The sequence below is a fragment of the Rattus norvegicus genome, chromosome 2, assembly GCF_021556685.1.
Source record: "Rattus norvegicus strain SHRSP/BbbUtx chromosome 2, alternate assembly SHRSP_T2T, whole genome shotgun sequence".
Taxonomy (NCBI): domain Eukaryota; kingdom Metazoa; phylum Chordata; class Mammalia; order Rodentia; family Muridae; genus Rattus; species Rattus norvegicus.
In genome coordinates, this window is record NC_141535.1 from 16,108,337 (window position 1) to 16,113,858 (window position 5,522).

The following is a 5,522-nucleotide window of genomic DNA, read 5'->3' on the forward strand; positions in this document are numbered from 1 at the left end:
TAGGAACCATATTCCATAATTTTATAAATTTTTGAATTTAGTAACATTGGGCATCGATAGTATCACAGTGACAATACCATTTGGGACTGGAACAGATTTAAGGTGGAATTTCTCACCTTTCTCCTGAATGGTTTTGAGGAAGCTACAGATTTTTTATCTCTTTAATGTGGGGGTGTAAATAACAGCAGTTACACTGAGAACGCTAATGAACGAATGTGTCAGGAGCATTAAGAAAATAGTATGTGTGAGCTCTTAGTCCAATAGCTGGTAAAGAGTGAGGAGTCGAAGCATGCTAACTATAATTAAGCATCATCATAACATTTTTACTCAGAACCGACCTTTAGATTTAGTAGTTTGATTTATAGAACACATACATCAGGTGATGCTGTGTATTTCTTGAACGTTATCTCTGAGGAGCATGCACAAGGTCCCCTAAATCCACTCTTTTTGCTTCCACAGTGTTTGGATGAAACATATCCCAGGACTCTCTCCTTTTAAACGTTAAACCTCCTTCCAGTCTGTCCTGTCATGGCCTCCAAGACTATCTCCTTGTAGTCTCAGACTTCAGGACCTGCCAGTCTCATTTTGCCCTTAGCCTCATAATGCTAACCTGCTGTGGCTTCCTAGATTTCTCAGAGTACTCCCTCCAACTGGGTCAGGGCTGCTGCCAACTTCCTAGGCAGCATGCACCTATGGACCTCCTATGTTTACCATTTTCCTGAGCCACGGGGCTCTGCTGTGGGCTACTTGTTTCCTGAGCTGGCTAAAGAGAAGCATGTCGGTGTCTACTGAAGATACAAAAATAGCCCCATGCCTGTACTGTTCAGACTCGCAGATGCTTTTTCAGGATGGCAGTGGTAAAATTTAGGGTGCTATGGAAACCATGCCGGCCCTGGAGAAGGAGGAGAACCAGGCCCTTCTGGATTTTGATGAACTGGGCCCCACCCTAATGAATTCTTGGAGCACCACTTCTCTAAAGAGGAGGTGAAACTCACCAAGCAGATGCATGACACCTGTCCAACCTCTGCAGAGTGGCAGGCCTAAGCCTTAGATGAGCCTGTGCCTTTTCTTTTCTTTTTCTTGTCTCAAGTTTATTTGTAAAAACATCAAAGGACACTGGTCATCTGCAAATAGTGTGTAGGTGGGCGTGTCATAGCAGTCCATCTGTCTTCACACTGGCAGGAGCCTTTTCTATGGGGCCTTCACAGGGGCCTGGGCACCTTTGGGAGCCTGGGCTGGAGCTGAAGCCTGGGCCTTAGCTGGAGCTTTGGCCTCTGCCTTGGTCTGAACCTTCGGCTTTGGTTGGCAGAGCCTACAACCCTTGGCCATGTGGCTTCGAATCTTCTTCCCAAGCTTGGGGTGAGCGATGAAAGCCAGACATCTGAGTTTGGGGATGGAACCCCTTGGCATCTTGGACTTGATGGCTTGAGGCTTCACAAGGGCCTTGATAGCCTCTTCTTGAGCACTTGCAGCCTTTGTATTCTTGGCCTGCATCTTCTTCAGGCCTTTCTTGTGCTTCTTGGCAAAGCCCATGTTCCTTGGGAATTTGGGGTCAACGCCCTTAAGAGATTCATATCTTTGTGACTGGAGTTTCTTGGTGCCATTACTCTGCCATAGCCCAGGTCTTTTCAAACTGCTAGCCTTCAAGTATCTGGGACATGCATGGTTTTCCAGATACTCTTCCGCTTTGCCCCAGCAAGTCTCAGACTTCTGCCTGAGCATCTCTAGCCACTAAGTAGCATTGAAATTGCCCCTGTAACCTCTCCTAAACTGTGAGGTAAATGAAAATAAACAGAACATATATGCCTTTGACATTTTCTGATATGCAAATGTTTGGCACAATGAAATAAGAACATTTTCCTCTTGGCCTTGAAGTGTTAATATTTCAACATTGTTACCGCTGTTGTTCACACAAGTTCAACCAGTCACAGTTTATGCTTAGCTTTCCATGTTTGTTTCCTTATGTTATACAGACCTTGAAAGAGGAGGGCTCAGCATTTGTGTCTGCTATGTTTCTTAGGCCTGCCACCAACCAGGGACAAGGCATCCAAATACACGAGTCTGCAGGAGTCATTCCTTCTTTAAATGACCACAAACTGTTTGAAAATGTTCAAGAAAGCATGGTAGGGTGGTGTGCACTTGTTATCCAGCTGTTTGTGGGACTGAGGCAGGAGAGTTATGAATTTGAGGGTCATCTTGAGCAAAAGAGCAAAGTCTCTCTCTGTGTGTGTGTGTGTGTGTGTGTGTGTGTGTGTGTGTGTATGTGTGTGTCTTTCTTCTTTATCTCTCCCTCAAAAAAATAAAGGTAATCATGAGAGCCTCTTGTACAATATAAATTAAATTCTATTCAATTCCCATGAATGCTTCATTAAGGGTTAAGGGCTTCAGGAATTCTTTGTCTGCTTTGTTATCACAAAAGCATTATGCTTTTTGTGAAGTTTATTCTATTGCTTTTATGGTTTTTAAATCAAGATATAAGAAACCTACACTAAGCACTACAGTCTATAGAAGATGTGGATATCTTATGGCTAGCGTGGCAAGAAGGGGAAGTCAAAATTCTATCTTTTTAGATATTAAGGTTGAACCAATGAGTCACGAAGATCATCATGGCTGGTTTGGAAGCCAAGGTATGAGAACAAGGCAGGGGCTCTGTCACAGTAGAGAAACTAAACTGTATGGGAGTAGCAGCAAGACCATTGCCATGGGCTAGTGCTCCAGGGTGCCACGGGCTGGCTGCAGCCTCCCCTTCTCTTCAGGTGCAGAGCTGGGAACTACCAGGGAAGGCTCGGAGCTGGTTCTTGTGAAATGACCTTCAGCATTTGGGAGATAATGGACCATATGTTAAACTGCATGTCAGTCTGGATTCTAGGAACTTGCAGTGTTTGATGAAATTAATTAAACTTAATAGGATGTGTTTCATTAAATTTAAGGTATTTGAATTTGAAGAAATTTACCAATACTTTCTCTGCTGGTGACTGAGTTTCTAAGAAACACCTGAAGTCTCTCTATTTATGGAATTTATTTTGTGACTACACTGAAAACAAATTCCTTAACAAGTTCTAGCCTTCCTGTGTGCAGCCTATGTGCTGTATAATTCAGAAGAAGAAATAGCGAGGAAACGATGCTCTTAAAAATAAGATTTTCCTGTTCTTCAAAACCAAAGCCTAAAGGCGGTTAGGGAGACACTAAGTAATCAGACTGGACCTGGATGTCATTCAAAATGAAAAATTAAAGAATCTCTTGTCCAAAATAAAGGTACAACCGACGATAATGTTGGCAGTATATTTCTCTCTCAGAACCTTGGTGTACATGATCTGGTTCAGAGGTGTGGAGGAAGAAAGTGTCCCTGTGTGTACAAGGAAGACAAGCCATGTTGGGATGATTCTTGCCAGATAGAGCAGGTGCTGGGGAAGAGAACAGTACAGAGAGTGTTCCTGGACCACCCTCACCATTTGTATGAGAAGCTGTTTATTTTGTTGTCAAGGAGAGAAACTGTTTTTCATTATTATCCAGGGTGGCTTTGTGACAAATCATGTTGGCTCTAGTGAACTACATTTTCTAAAATTCCCTTTCATGTGTGTTTCTGGTGAAGGCAAGCTTCAAATGATGGCCCCCAGTTGGAGTGCAGGTGTGGGCAGCTGCAGTTTGTCATCTGTGCTTGCTTTTACTCAGGAACTCACGGGAGCAACAGTGTATGTGGCTCTGAAGGGGCAATGTCCCAAATAGGTTGGTTTTTTTAGTTAACCAAAAGGAAGACCAAGCTCACTGGTTCTGATTTAAGTGGGGGTCTTCTTAGAAGAAATGTCATGCTAGAGGAGATGAGACTACAGAGAACAAAGGGAAGAGAGTGGGGACATGGAAGAGTCCACCTCCTGAAGCCAGGCAGGACCGCAGTGGAGGGATAAGGACACCAACCCACTCACAAAACTTTCAACCCAAAATTTGTCCTGCCTAAAAGAAATGCAGGGACAAAGATAAATCAGAGACTGATGGACTGGTCAACCAATGTCTGGCCCAACTGAGACCCATCCCATAAGCAAGCACCAATCCCTGACAATATTAAAGATACTCTGTTATGCTCTCTCACAGACAAGCCTAGCATGGCTTTCCTCTGAAAGGTTCTACTCATCAGCTGACTGAAACAGACACAGATACCCACAGCCAAAGATTGAATGGAGATCAATGACTCTTATGGAAGAGTTGTGGGAATAATTGAAAGCTCTGAGGGGGATAGGAACCCCACAAGACCAACAGAGTCAATTAGCCTGGACCCTTGGGAGCTCCCAGAGACTGAGCTACAAACCAAAGAGCATACATGGGCTAGACCTAAGTCCCTGGCACATATGTAGCAGATATACAGTTCATTCTCTATATGGGTCCTCCAACAACTGGAGCAGGGGCTGACCCTAAATCTATTGCCTGTCCGTGGAAGCTATTTTCCTTATCTGGCCTCAGTGGGAGAGGATGTGCCTAACCTTGCAGAAACTTGATGACAAAGGGTAAGGGATACCTGTGTGTGTGTGTAGCGGGGGGGGGGGCACCCTCTCAGAGCAGAAGGGGAAGGGGAGTTGAGGGATGGACTCTGTGAGTGGGGATCAGAATGAGGGCAATGAATGTAAAATATGTAAATCAGTTGTTTACCTTGGTCTGAAGCCAGAGCTGGGCCCACAACTGTTCTCCCTTCCTCTTGATTTTGCATCAGTTTCTATGGTTCCAATATCAAGTGTGATACTTAGCAACAGCAAAGTTACTCCAGAGTCTACAGAATCCCGTTGTTATCAAATGTTCTGGCTAATTTTGTGTCAATTTGACACAGTGTAGTCATCATCTGTTTGTAGGGAACTTTAGTTCGGAAAATTCTTCCATAAGATTCAGCTTTAGGCAGACCTGTGGGGCATTTTCTTAATTAGTGATTGATGTGGGAGGGCTCAGCCCATCACGGTGCCATCCCTGGACTGATGGTCCTGGGTTCCATAAGAAAGGAGGTCAAGGAAGCCGGTGAGGAGCCAGGCAGTAAACAGCACTCCATGGCCTCAGCATCAGCTCCTGCCTCCAGGTTCCTGACCTGTTTATGTTCCTGTCCTGATCTTTTTGATGATGAACTGCGATCTGGAAGTGAAAGTAAAATAACCTGCTTCCTCTCCACATTGCTTTTAGACATTGTGGGAATAGAAACCCTAGCTATGACATCAAGGTTGAAAGCTGCAAAAATGGAAATATATTTTGTTCTGTACTTGTGGACTTCTGGCTTGTCCTTGCTGGGTTCCTGTGCCAAGTACTCTGGATTTTAAGACTTGGTGTAGAGATAGCCTTGTAAAGCTAAGAACAAGTCCTCTGTGATTCTCTAATTTTTGTTTATATGGGTAAATACATATGCACACACACTTATTTACACTTGCACAATTATACATACACACATTTGAAATGTGCATACTGGTTCTGCTTTTTTACTTGAGTCATATATTTTCCATATTTTTGCATACTATTTCATATTTTGCTAAGTGTCACTCATGTGGTATAAC

The 5,522-nt window shown here is 43.8% G+C and overlaps 1 pseudogene; it reads right to left on the reverse strand.

Moving 5' to 3' along the window:
* Nucleotides 1–1,191: 1,191 nt before the first annotated feature.
* LOC147995965 (large ribosomal subunit protein eL29 pseudogene) lies at nucleotides 1,192–1,722 on the reverse strand (annotated as a pseudogene).
* Between the last annotated feature and the right edge of the window lie 3,800 nt (nucleotides 1,723–5,522).